Genomic DNA, 14,463 nt, shown 5'->3' with positions numbered 1-14,463 from the left:
ATATAACCTTATATGGCAAAAGGACTTTGCAAAGTGATTAAGGTAAAGATCTTGAAATGGGAAGATTATCCTAGATTATCTACCGCAAGGGTCCTTACAAGGGAAGGCAAAAGGGTCAGAGTGAAAAAAAAGTGATGACTAAAGCAGAAGGAGAGATCATTGTAATACAGGGATCACAGGACAAGGAATATGGGCAGCTTCTAGAAGCTGAAACAGATGAGGGAATGGATTCCCCCTAAAGAGCCTCCACAAGGAAAGCCGCCCTGCCAACCCATTTTAAACTTCTGATCTCTAGACTTGTGAGATAATAAATTTAAGTTACTAAATCTGTTATAATTTGTTATAGCAACAAAACAAAACTAATACATAATGACTAATTTTACTTTCAAACTCATTGTTTCTTTTCCTTAAAACAGTTTTATAACAAGCACTGTTTTTAGGTTACTCCATTAAGATTATAGATTTGGGAAGAGTTGTCCACCTCAATGAAAATAATAAGTGTAGAATAATACTACCATTTACAGTATATTTGCCAAAAACAAAGCATTGTGCTAGAAGCTTTACATTTTTTCAAAAATCCTTATCACCTTTCGGGTAGGTATCTCCTTTTACAGATGAGAAAAAAACAGCTTCTCTGAGGTTAAGAAATGTATTTAAAATCACACCATGGTGGTGTAAATATGCATGTGCTGAAAGAGGATAGACAAGTCAGGATTTGCATTATTTCTATATTTCCTGTGATAGATTAAGGGTAGTTGCTATCAGTAAAATAATGAAAATCTTTTTTTTCTTTTTTTTTTTAGTTTCTGTGCCTTTTCTTGGGCCGCTCCAGCGGCATATGGAGGCTCCCAGGCTAGGGGTCTAATCAGAGCTGTAGCCACTGGCCTACGCCAGAGCTACAGCAACACCAGATCAGAGCCGTGTCTGCAACCTACACCACAGCTCAGGGCAACGCCGGATCCTTAATCCACTGAGCAAGGGCAGGGATCGAACCCACAACCTCATGGTTCCTAGTCAGATTCGTTAACCACTGTGCCACAACGGGAACTCCAAGAATGAAAATCTTAAAGAAAAAGAAGAAAGGAATATTGGGGCTGGGCAGTTGTCTATATTCAGGGTAGCTTGACTGTAATTCAGATGGGGAGTTTAGGAAAGCAGTAGGAAATCAGCCCTTTCTGTTTTAGGTGTTTGAAAGTTAGACATCCAGATACTTTATATGTTCTTGAAAGAAGAATCCATGTTCTCAAAATTTCTGGAAAAAAAAAATGTTCTCCTTTGTATCAAAGCTTCTTCATAATCAACATTGCTACATTGTACATTAGGCACAAGTATTATTTACTGAAGTTTTGTAATTGTTATTCAGGTAACTGGAATGTTTAATATGTATTTTATATATACATTTTGCATACAATAAATAAATCTGGAGAACATTCTTTTTTTATTGCCAACCTTTTATTTTTTTTTATTGAAGTATAGTTAATTTACAGTGTTGTGTTTAGAGGATATTCTTTGAAGTAAGAAAAATTGGTGCTTAATTTTGGGCTACTTTTATTTATACTTTATGTTTTACATGTGGGTACAATAAAACATTTCTTATGAAATACAAACATTTTAAGAAGAATGTATAAAAACATTGATGATTTGGGATGTGGATGAGGGATGGCTGGTATTTTTTATTTTTAAAGGCTTTTCCAGACTCAGTGTTTGGGCCAGTTACCACGATGGAATTTCTGCCCTTAGACCAAATCCCAGTGATAAGATATCTGTTCTTCACATGAGCAATAACTGGAGTATGTAGGATTAAGCAAAATATTAAATGTCTGTCACAGGATAGAGGGAGTAAGGAAAGTGTAAAGTGATAAAGTGCTAGTCACCTCAGAGTGGTCGGTTAAGATATGATGATACAGCAGAGTAGAAACTTGTCAGGAAGGAAAGGTGCCAGGCAGGAGATAAACGTGTACCCATATTACCCAATGTCAAGAGCTGAAAACTGTTTTAACTGTTTTGAATTTTTATCCTGAAGATAGAATAACATCCTTATGAGAAACTGAACGTCAAACAGATACACATTAAATTGATCTTTGCTTGTTTCCTCATTTGTTCATTTATTTGACAGGTACTGAATGGCTTACATTGTAGTTTTTAAGCCTCAGAATTAACCCAAGGCAAAATTGTGAAGTAGAAACTTTCATTTCAGTCATTTTACCTCTTTACACTATGTTCTTTTTGGAGCCTTCATTCTTCCTTTTTCTCCCTCAGTCTTTGGAGCTTAGAAACTAATAACATTAAGGCTCCAGTGACAGGAAGGACAAGGGTGTTTAGGATAAAAGTTGGTTGTGTTCAGAAGAGAAAGTGTGTTTAGGGAAGACCGAAGGTGTTAAGTTCTGGTACCTGCAAATAGGTAGAATTATGGTGTCCTTTACATTCTTTTCACTTTTCTATTGTAATGATATGCCTTGCTTTAAAAAGATAGGGAAAAGAGTACATATAAGAGAAGTAACAGCAAAAGGAATGTGTTAAAAATTTGTTCTACCATTTCAGTTTTTTTTCTTTCTAATTCATATGTAGTCCATCAGGCCTGCTTTTCCTGTGTGGCTATATTCTTTAAATTTTTAAAAACTTTTACAAATTGATTGAAAATTAATGTTTCCAAGTACTACAGATTTTTATAAATTTTATTCATCATATAGGTATCATGAAGTGTAGTACGAAGCAGTGAACATTTTGAGTTGCTTCAGTATTGGACATTAGACATTTAGGGTGCTCTCAACTTTACGTAGTTACCAATGGAGTGAAATAAATATAACTGGTTAGTATTTTAAACCAAATATTTTGACTAAATCATTACATTGCTGTGGAGTCTTGAAGAATATAATATATCGTGAAGGAAAAGCATAAGGTACTTATCATAGAGTAGATTAAGATGTGACTGTGCAGAGCTAAAACAGTGCTTTGGCCATTGTCCTTTTTTCTCATTTTTGGCTATAGTTGATAGCCACTGTCACTCTGTTTTTCCATGCCTTTCTCTAAGCTTATGAAGATTCTAAGTATAAATGCAAGAGGTCAAGTTACCTACAAATATGCAAACTTGTATCTATCTATTGGGTCTTCCTGCTGCAGGTGATTCTCTTATATTGCCTGATATTCTTTCTCATATTTCTTCAGTTTCCTCATTGGTATCTTAATATTGCAAACCTGCTTCATTAACCTTGCATTTTCCTCTGCCCTGTATCTCTGAATGACTTTAGAAAGCTGGACTCAAGAACCTTAAAGTATGTTCAAAATCAGCCTGCAGAAGATCTTCCTTTGAGGTCTTTAGGAGAGCCAAGGCTACATGAAAGATTATGTTCAGACTCTCACAAAGCAGTAAGTCAATGATGTGGAATACCCTCCAGAGTGGGAACATTGCAGTAAAAAAGTCTGAGAAACCCCTTCCAGGTTCAGATCAGAAAAATGGTTGTGCAGGTCCAGTCACTGCTCTTGTGTTGGTCTCTCCAACGGATAGAATTTGCACTGAAGATCTTCATAGTTGTTTTTGCAGAGGTCTCATAAATCATATAGTCATATATGATTTTCATCAAAACGTGGAATGTTTGTTCTTCTGGCATATGCAGCAGCAGTACAGAAGCAAGAAAAGACTGTCCTTGACAGTCTTTTGTCATAGGCAGAGTAGACCTTGCAGGTTCCTGGCCATCTTGCCCAGTATCTTTAAAGTAATCATGTGTAGGAAATATACGATGAATATCTCCAGTAATAACACTCTCCAGGGCTGAGTCTTTTGTGATAAGAAGTTGGTATTTATCCAGCATTGCCTTGTCGTCATGGCAGCCTGCTAATAACTGCCATACCTCTGCCCTCAGTGCTTCAGGAACACCACTCTTCACCACAGTGGACAGCCCTTTCTGTCCTGTACAAGCTTATCGTGCCATCTTCCTAGAAGTTCTCCCCAAGAATGTCGGCTCTTCTCAGGACAATCCTCAGACACATTACCTGTTCCACTTGAGAGTTCATTATCACTCTCCTCTCTGTTTCATCCACCTGACGTGACATTGGGCCCCCTCCACTAGTAGGAGTGTAGGAGTGATTGTTTGGTTCCTCTTTCTCAGACTCTTGCTGTAGACTTACCACCTCTTTTTACCGCATCTTCAGCACTGGTACGGCCTTTTCTTTCTTTTTCTTTCTTTCTTTCTTTCTTTCTTTCTTTCTTTCTTTCTTTCTTTTTCTTTTTTTTTTTTTTTTGTCTTTTCTAGGGCTGTACCTATGGCATGTGGAGGTTCCCAGGCTAGGATTATAATCAGAGCTGCAGCTGCCGGCCTACGCTACAGCCACAGTAATGCCAGATCCGAGCCTCGTCTGCAACCTACACCACAGCTCACAGCAACACCAGATCCTTAACCCACTAGGCGAGACCAGGGGTTGAACCTGAAACCTCACAGTTCCTAGTCGGATTCTTTAGCCACTGAGCTACAACGGGAACTCCTATTACGGCCTTTTCTCTCAAACTCTTTCAACCTCTTGAAGAAAGTCTCCATGAAAGCCTTTTTCCTAAAATACCCAAATCACTCATTTGCAGGGTACATACCTGCTACTGTCTCCAGGTGAAAGCAAATAGGCTCCACCACCTCCATGACTGCCATACCAACTGCCATAGTCATGTACACTCATTTATCTTTTAGGATTTCTTCATTAAGTGCTAGAAATATTGGTGCATTGGTATTCCACATGCCGGTGATAACACAGGCTCTCCCATCACAGCTCTTTCCCATGGATTCTATTTCCAATAACTGCATGTCACAGTTTTTCACATTTCAGCCTGGGCTTAATAACATTCCAAAGCATCTTTCAGTCACTAATTCTTTGTCAGAAAGTTGCTGCACTGTGATCACAACCTTCTTTTCCATTCCTTGTTTTAATTTGACAGTATTTAATTGACAATATTTTTTAAAGTTTAATATTAGTATAAAAGTTTATAAAGTGAGGAGTAAAAGTCTTCCTTGCTCTAACTTCCCCTATTCAAATTTCCAAAGGTAAACCCATTGTTTCTTATGTAGCCAGGCGTTTGCTATTAGAATGCAAATATGTGTATATATACATATGTGTATATACATATACACAGAGAGAGAATCAAACTAAACTAAGTTTTCTTTAGCTTACTTTTTCACCCCAAAATGTATTTTAAGTATTTTTCCATGGGAGCACATATGGCCTCATTCTTTTAATGGTTCTATAGCATTTCATTGTATGATTGTACCATTATAATTTACTTAATGAGTCCCTTCATGATAGCGTTTAAATGGTTTCCTGTTATACACTACCTCAAGCAATGTTGCAATAATCATACATACTTGTGTCTGATTTATACAAAAAATAGATTTCTAAAAGTGGAATTCTAAGTTGATGCGTTTTCACTGTCAACAGATGTTACCAAGTTATTCCTTAAAAATGTTATACCAATTTACACTACTACTGACAGTTTATGGGAATGTCTAGTTTCCCTTTCCTTGGGCCAACACTGAGCATAATCAATCTTTTTAATCTTTGCCAGCGTGAGATGAAAAATGATATTCCACTGCTGACTTTTATTTCATTTGTTTTGTTTAGAAGTGTCAATATGAGGAAAGTCTTAGTGATTAATGAAACTATAAAATGGTAACTAAAGTACAATGACAGAATCTGCTAAATTGGAACTGCCAATATGAACAGTAAAAAAAATCTTTACTGTGGTAGTCTAGAGTAGCCATAGAAGCAGCACTTTTGCCTATCACCAACACACACACACACACACACACACACACACATATGTAAATAAAGCCCATATTTCGATCTCAGGTTATTTTCTACTAGAGGAAACCAAGAATTTTGAAGATAGTTAAAGTCATGTCCTATAGCAGGAAAAAATAAGGAAGTGGAGTTCCCGTCGTGGCTAAGTGGTTAACAAACCTGACTAGTAACCATGAGGATGCAGGTTCAATCCATGGCCTTGCTCAGTGGGTTAAAGATCTGGTGTTGCCATGAGCTGTGGTGTAGGTTGCAGACGCGACTTGGATCCTGCGTTGTTATGATTGTGGTGTAGGCCAGCAGCTACAGCTCTGATTTGACCCTTAGCCTGGGAACCGACATAAAAAGACAAAAAGACCAAAACGAAAAAACAAACAACAAAAAAAGGAAGCATCTAGAAATTTCTGGCTTTTTTCCCAAAAAAGTCAGAATGTTCTCAGGATCGTTAGAGGCAACTCTAAAAAAGGAAGAAAGGCCAGTGTAAGGGGTTCCTTGTAACCAAGTTGAATCAGCTTAATCATAAAAAAGTATAATAATCTTATTAAATTAGAACTCACTGAGTTTTTTTGTTTGTTTGTTGGGTTTTTTTTTTTGTTTTTTTTAGGGCTGTACCCAGCACATGGAGGCGCCCAGGCTAGGGGTTGAATGGAGCTTGGCCGCTGGCCTATGCCACAGCCACAGCAACGCCATGATGGGAACTCTCGCATTGAATTTTTAAAACATTAAGTTTCATGATGCCCCAAAGGAAATTTTATACAAGGTATAAAAGTGATAGTTATAAAAAGGTGAATAGGAGTTCCCGTCGTGGCGCAGTGGTTAACGAATCCGACTAGGAACCATGAGGTTGCGGGTTCGGTCCCTGCCCTTGCTCAGTGGGTTAACGATCCGGCGTTGCCGTGAGCTGTGGTGTAGGTTGCAGACGCAGCTCAGATCCCGCGTTGCTGTGGCTCTGGCGTAGGCCGGTGGCTACAGCTCCGATTCAACCCCTAGCCTGGGAACCTCCATATGCCGCGGGAGCGGCCCAAGAAATAGCAACAACAACAACAACAAAAAGACAAAAGACAAAAAAAAAAAAAAAAAAAAAAAAGGTGAATAGAGGAGTTCCTCTAGTGGCTCAGTGGAAATGAATCTGACTAGTACCCATGAGGATGCAGGTTCAATCCCTGGCCTCACTTGGTGGATTAAGGATCCAGTGTTTCCTTGAGCTGTGGTGTAGATCACAGATGTGGCTCAGATCCCACATGGCTGTGGTGTAGGCCGGCAGCTACAGCTCCAATTAGACCCCTATCCTGGGAACCTCCAGAAGCTGCAGGTATGGCCCTAAAAAGAAAAAAAAAATAATAAAATAAATTAAATAAATAGAAAGGTGAATAGAGTAGATTATGTTTAGCTTCTGTTAATTCTAGTTAAATAGGAAAATGTTTATTATATAATATAGTATTAATGTTATAATGATACTAGATATGTACTTCTGCTGAGTATATTCATCCACAAAGAAGAGGTATTTCCTGTTTTTATCAGTAGAAACAGAGAGAATGAATCGTTTGTAAATTTTCTCCAACAGTTCTGAAAAAAAAAAAAAAAAGGACTATATCAAACAAAGAATGGCCAATCAGCAGGTGGGATTTCCCTAGGGAAGGGGAGTTTCATAGCTGATTTTGTCATCACTGGTCACACACAGTAACCATTAAATGAGAATCCAATTGTATGTTTCAAGATGTGCTTCAAGATGAGAAATTAAACAAATATCCCCCAAAATGAAAGCTAGCTGCACACATGCATTCTCTTACCTCCCAGGTAATAAGACATTTTGATCTTATAATGAAATACTGATTAAGGCATTCATAAGCTTCCAATTACAGCAACAGATCATGTCAATACATCATCATGAAAAGATAAATTAGGTATAGCCAGCTTACAAAAAGAACACTATTCTAATAAAAACACACTTTCTTAAATTTAAATTTATACATATTATATACATGAAGGGTAATGAGGTAGGCTGAATAAAGTTCCTTGAGATGTCCATGTCCTACTCCTCCAAAACCTGTGAATTTTACTTAACATGGCAAATGGGATTTTGCAGCTGTGATTAAGAACTTGAAATACGGACTATTTTGGATTGTTTGGATGGGCAGATGTAATCACAACACTCCTTATAAGACAGTCAAAGGAGGAGATCAAGTCAGAGAAGAAAGCAGTGTGATATGCTGAAAGAAGAAAATTAGCATGATGCTTTGAAGATGGAGTTAGGGGCTATAAGCAAAGAAATACAGGAGGCCACCGTAAGCTGAAAAAGTCAAGGAAATAGATTCTCCTCCCAGATCGTCCAGGAAAGAATCAGCCGTGACAATGCCTTGATGTTAGCTCAAATTCAAAGAACCTAGAATAGCCAAAAATACATAATGTTCTTGTTTGTCATGAGAATCTTTGTAAAAGAGAAACGAAGACCCAAAGAAGCAGATAGATCTGAAAGTGTATATAGTATTTCAGTGAACAATAAATTGTGGGGAATGTGATAAGACAAATGGGGGGTGGGGAGGAGTTTGGGTTAGGGGCAGTAAATTGTGGAAAAGTGACTAGGAAATACATGAGGGAACTAATAATAATAATAAGGGTTATTTTAGTAAGTTTGTGCAGGCTCACTTGAGATCAGCTTTCCACCTCTGGTGATGGGAATGTTCTGCTCTTCCTGATACAGGGAAGGCATCTTTCTTTGGGGAAATTTTGCAACCTGCTTTTAGGTAGAAAAAAAGAGGTTAGAGAATTACAGCTGATATTTCTCAAATGCCCTCATCTCAAAATAATCAGTATGCCAAAGTGACATATTTAGAGGTTGCGTAGTTTGATCCCCTTCCCTGGTTTTAGAGTATGTCTTTTCAATGTGAGGTAGTGGGGTCTGATTGGGATAGGGCAAACTTCAGGATGGGTAAACTTTAGGATTGTTAACATGATGAGGCAAGGATTATGAAGCCAGACTTAAAGGGTAAAGTCGTTGGAACTTTTTTGAGTTTATTGTTCTGAAAAGGAAGCTGTTTACGCTGTTGAGGGCTATTTGAGTAGTCTACTGTTCAGATCTGCAAATTTTCAGGAAGTTCCTAAAACAAAAAATTATTTGTAACTTTACTTTCCAGGACAAGAATTTCCTAGAAAAAAGTCATGTTAATGAAAGCAGTTCCTAATAGCATTAAGCCGTGTGGTTTTAGGTTGTTTCAGTTCTAATCATATCCTTTATAAGATTCATGTCATCTCTTTTGTTTACAAGTCACTTTTTTCTATTTTGATATGTAATTTCTGGTTCTATGTTTTTTTTTAACATTAACTAAAAAGAACTATAAGAACACATGAGGCTAGATTATTCATACCTAGTATTCACATTGACACACAGACGTCCCACACTTACAGAAGAACATGTAGAGGGCTTAAAATAGTGCCCAGCATATAGTAAGTGCTCAATAAACATTTTCTAATAACTGTCCCTCACTAGTAAATTGTCCCAGTTTTCTTAAGTTTTTCCAAAGTCTTATAGGAAGAACATATACAAGATGATCAGACCATTCATACTGCCAAACTGGTTGTCTTAGTGTATTTTCTATATGTGATTATGCTAAAAAAAAGTTTGTGTCTCTCCATTTTGAAGCATACCATCAAATGTCTCATCAGTCCTATATAGGACTTTGGTGTGCTATTTCCCACTAAGGAAGGTCTCAGAAAATAAGAAAAGGGTTTTAATCTAACTGTAGCAGATGCTTTTGGTGCCTTGTGCCACATTTCTTAGCCCATCAGATTTTAGTCGAGCATGGTAGACAATTCCGTGCACTTGGCCAGTGTCCCACTTCAAATGCAAAGCTTGGCTACTCTTGCTTTTCTCGTTTAGGCTTTCTTTGAAATCTGGGAAAGCTGCTCATAGCCTGCAGGCTCAGTTCTGGAGTTTGAGGAAATTAACATCCATGGAGGCAACTAGCAATCAGTAGGGGATAAGAGTTAGTGTCCCACCACCCTGTCCTTTGATGAGTTGTTCCGGGCAATTCTATACAGGTATCAGAGGGCCCCCAGTGGGATTAAGCTTCTTTTGCCCACAGTGGTAACCAGATTGCTACATTATCCTTTGGGGAGCTTTTCTTCCGTCCCTGTCTCACTTGTTCCACTCCATCACTTCTGATTCCTAAGAACACCCTCAAATGTCTGTTCCCAAGTATTTGGTGAATGCTCTGCTTGAGGGGAAACCCAAATTAAGACACCTACCATATATTAAATTTAAATCATGAGTGGGAAGTAATGGTGGGAGAATTTTTGGTCAAAGCAGTCTTCTCCAGCTTTCTTCAAATTATCCACCAAGGCAGCTGCATATCCCATAAAGATATGGGTCTGTTCTTGCCCTCTGATGAGGCTGTAAAGTGAAAAGGATGACCTGGACTGGAGATGTCCCTGTTCCATAGCCCCTATAATGAATAGCCATAAGATGCAGTGCCTAAATTAGAAAGTTTTTGAAAGTTTTCTCATAATTTCTACTATCACCTTTAAAATAGTGTGAAAAATCTAGGCAATGTATCCTGTTTGTTGAGTATACCTTAAGCTGCACATCTGCTAAGTTGAGTGACTTCAATAGTGGGCTTTGATGAATGGAAAGATCAGGCACAGATACTGCTTAGACACATGAAAGAGTTTGTTTATCTGAAGGACACAGAAGTCAACACAATTAAAATACATGGGCAACATTTTCCAAAGCAAACCAAGATATGTAGCTTCCTAGTTTCAAGTGCCTCCCCGGAGGATGTACAGTAGGAGATGATAATGCTTGTTTCGTGGAATCCTATCAGATGCTCTGGAAGCAGAGAAGTCTCTCCAAGTCTAGCCATATTGTGTAAATACATACATACAATTCTGGCGTATTCCTGGATGTAGCCAGTCTAGGTTTGTGTAAGAGACATCCTTAACACCAAGTGCACCTCATTAACGTGGTAGTTGCACATTGCAAAAAATATAATTGCAAGGTACAAAGTCTTCAGGCATAAACAAAGCCCTACTCCATTACTCTCAGACTCTCTAGTCTGTTATAGCCTGAATTCACCCAGAAGGAAACATAGCAAGAGTCACTTTTCCTAGTCCTTTCCAGGGGATATTTGAGCAAATGGTTAGACCAACTGCTGGGCTTAGGTTGAATGTGTTCCTGAGCAGTCTTCATTTACCTCTGTCGCACTTACCACAAGTAGAAGTTAAGTTCCATGAAGGCAGGATTTTAAATCAATGAATTTTATTATATTTATAGTTGTGCAACCATCATCACAACCCAATTTTACAAGATTTCCGTTTCAAACCCCCAGCCCATCCCTATCCCCACCCCCAACCTGTCTAACCACAAGTTTTTCAAAGTCTGTGAGTCAGTTTATGTTATGCAGATAAGTTCATTATATCCTATTTTATTTTTATTTGTCTGTTTGTTTATTTATTTATTTTGCTTTTTAGGGCTGCACTTGCAGCATATGGAGGTTCCCAGCCTAGGGGTCCAATTGGAGCTATAGCTGCTGGCCTATGCCATAGCCACAGCAATGCCAGATCCGAGCTACACCACAGCTCATGGCAACGCTGAGCGAGACCAGGGATTGAACCTGCAACCTCATGGTTCCCAGTTGGATTCGTTTCCGCTGTGCCACAATAGGAACTCCCATTGTATCCTTTTTTTAGATTCTGCCTGTAAGGGATAGTATATGAGGTTTGTTCTCATGGTCTGACTAACTTCACTTAGCATAATAATTTCTGGGTCCATCCATGTTGCTGCAAATGCCATTATTTTGTTCTTTTTATGGCTATGTAATATTCCATTGTGTATATATACCACATCATTTTCCACTCCTCTGTCGATGGACATTTCGGTTGTTTCTACATTTCTCGGCTATTGTATATAGTGCTGTAAGGAACATTGGGGTACATATAGCTTTTCACGTCATGGTTTTCTCTGGATGGATGCCCAGGAATGGGACTGCTGGATCAAATGGTAATTCTATTTTTAGCTTTTTGAGGAATCTCCATACTGTTTACCATAGTGGTTGTACCAATTTACATTCCCACCAACAGTGTAAGAGGGTTCATTTTTCTTCACACCCTCTCTAGCATTTAGAAGGCAGGAAGTTTTAACAGTTTTGCACATTCCTTTGGTCCTGGTGCCTAAAAAAATGCAAGATACATAATAGAACTTCAGTAAATATCTGTCAATAAATAAATGAGTGAATTACAAATTATACATCAAATGTTTGTCTCCTCCCCTAGACCATAAACTTCACAAATGGGGGGATCTTCTACCTTGTCCACTTCTGTATTTTCCTCTATCTAACACAGTACCTGCTTCATCAAAGGTGTTGCACACATTTTTGGTAAGATAGTATTTGCATGAATAAAATTTGGTAAAATACATTCAGCAAAGATTACCGTAAAAAATAAGCAAAGAATAATATTCTTATTTCAAGACTTTGAAGATAAACCTTTTGTGCTAAATAATAATTCAATAATATGTCCTCTCAACTTCAGCAAATGGTTTGCTTATCTCAGCAATATTCATTCAAAAAACCCCATCCAGTCTTGCTTTTGCAGAGAAAATTATTTTCTCTCTTGAATGACCCCAAAATATGTGGAAATATATATGTTTTCCTCTTTGCATTATTTTGTAAATTGGTATTGGCTTTTTTATTTTTATTGATAGTTGGGAATTTATAATGAAAATGAAAATGCTGACAAGGTCTGGCTCTGGTAACAAGTATTACAGATAACTCAGAGAAGAAAGCTTCCCTGAATTACATTAAAATTCATGTTTTGGAAAATGATATAATGTGGTTGACTGGAGATGAAGGTAATTTATCAATTTATTTTGTTGATGAGTATTCCATGATCATAGCTTTTATGAAATTAAATCTGAATATATAACAATTTGGAACACCTAAACACTAAGGCTTATCGCTTGAATGAGCCTCTTTTATCAAACTGGAATTCTAAAATTACCTAGCATCATTTATCCCAATGATGTAACATGTCAATGGCTTACTTTCTATCATTTATTTTCATAATTCATCCTTCATGAAAAATATTACTGAAGTGTTTATCATAAAAATGAGTGAAACTTAAAGACAAAGAAAAATAATAAAAATAGAATTAAAGAGGAGTAACTCAGAACTGAAATATTGATTCAAAAAAGAAGAAATGAAAGAATTATAGAAGCATCTTATAATATTCAAAGCCCAAACTAATTTTGCATATGTTAAGAAGTGGCTGCATTATTCACATATATACTTTCTGGGATATGAGCAAAATTGGAGGTCACTGTGGAGGAAGTGGGCATTCCAGGGGAAGAGTATTAGAATCCTCTAGAGTAGAAACATTGGGATGGTCTCATATAAAAGAAATGGAGTATAGGATATTTTAATTGTTGTTGATGACTTCCTTTAATGTAGGCTATATTTATGACCCTAGGTTTTTTATCACAGGTAATAGAATAGGGAAAACTTCAAGTAGTTATTCAATTAATTCCCTTTCACCTCTGAAACATTCCATAGGGGTACAATGCAAATGTCACAAGAATAAATTTCAAAAGAGAGATATTGTAACCTTTTTCAGTAACCAATACTTTAGATGTATCCAACCTTTTTCTCATCTTTATTTTCTGTTTCTAGAGGATTGCACTTTTAAAATGTCTTTGGAATTCCTGTTTTCCTTATCTTTCCATTGCTTCTGTTCTTGTCATCTTTAACAGACTATTCTTAAATGATATCTTTGTAACCAGGTGTTCCCCTCTTCAATATATCCTCCATCCTGCTGCTATTTACATTTCTAAGTAAATAGCTAAGTATGTTATTCTTCTATTCACAAACATCTGATGGCATATCACAACTTGTATATAATTTATAATTTTATTGGAATATAGTTGACTTACAGTGTTGCATTAGTACAGCAAAGTGAATCAGTTATATATATAAACATATCCAATCTTTTTTCTCATATAGATTATTACAAAATGTTGAGTAGATTTCCCTGTGCTATATAGCAGGTTTTTGCCAGTTATATATTCTACACAATCCCATCACCTCAATTTATCCCTCCCTGTCACGGATTCCCCTTCAGTAACCATTAATTTGATTTTGAAATCTGTGAGATTTTTTCTGTTTTATAAGTAAGTTCTTCTGTATCATTTTATTAAATTCCCCATATAAGTGGTACATGATATTTGTCTTTCTCTGTCTGACTTCACTTAGTATGATGACATCTAGGTCCATCCATTTTGCTGCAAATGGCATTATTTAGTTCTGTTTATGGCTGAATAATATTACATTGTACATATGTACCACATCTTTATCTATTACTCTGTCAATGGACATTCAGGTTCCTTCCATGTCTTGGCTATTGTGAATAGTGCTGTAAAGAACACTGAGGTGCATGTAAAAAAAATTTTTTTTTTTTTTTGGTCTTTTTAGAGCTGCACCCTCAGCATACGGAAGTTCCTAGGCCAGGGATAAAATCAGAATATAGCCACTGGCCTACACCACAGCCACAGCAACTTGGGATCTCAGTCACATCCGTGACCTACACCACAATTCATGGCAACACTGGATCCTTAACACGCTGAGAAAGGCCAGGGATTGAACCTGCATCCTCATTGATATTAGTCAGATTCGTTTCTGCTGAGCCATGAAGGGAACT

The 14,463-nt window shown here is 37.3% G+C and overlaps 1 pseudogene; it reads right to left on the bottom strand.

Moving 5' to 3' along the window:
* On the bottom strand, window positions 992–4,649 carry LOC110256826 (annotated as a pseudogene).

This window comes from Sus scrofa, chromosome 14 (genome assembly GCF_000003025.6).
Source record: "Sus scrofa isolate TJ Tabasco breed Duroc chromosome 14, Sscrofa11.1, whole genome shotgun sequence".
Lineage (NCBI taxonomy): Eukaryota > Metazoa > Chordata > Mammalia > Artiodactyla > Suidae > Sus > Sus scrofa.
This window is presented reverse-complemented; position numbering and strand designations above follow the sequence as displayed.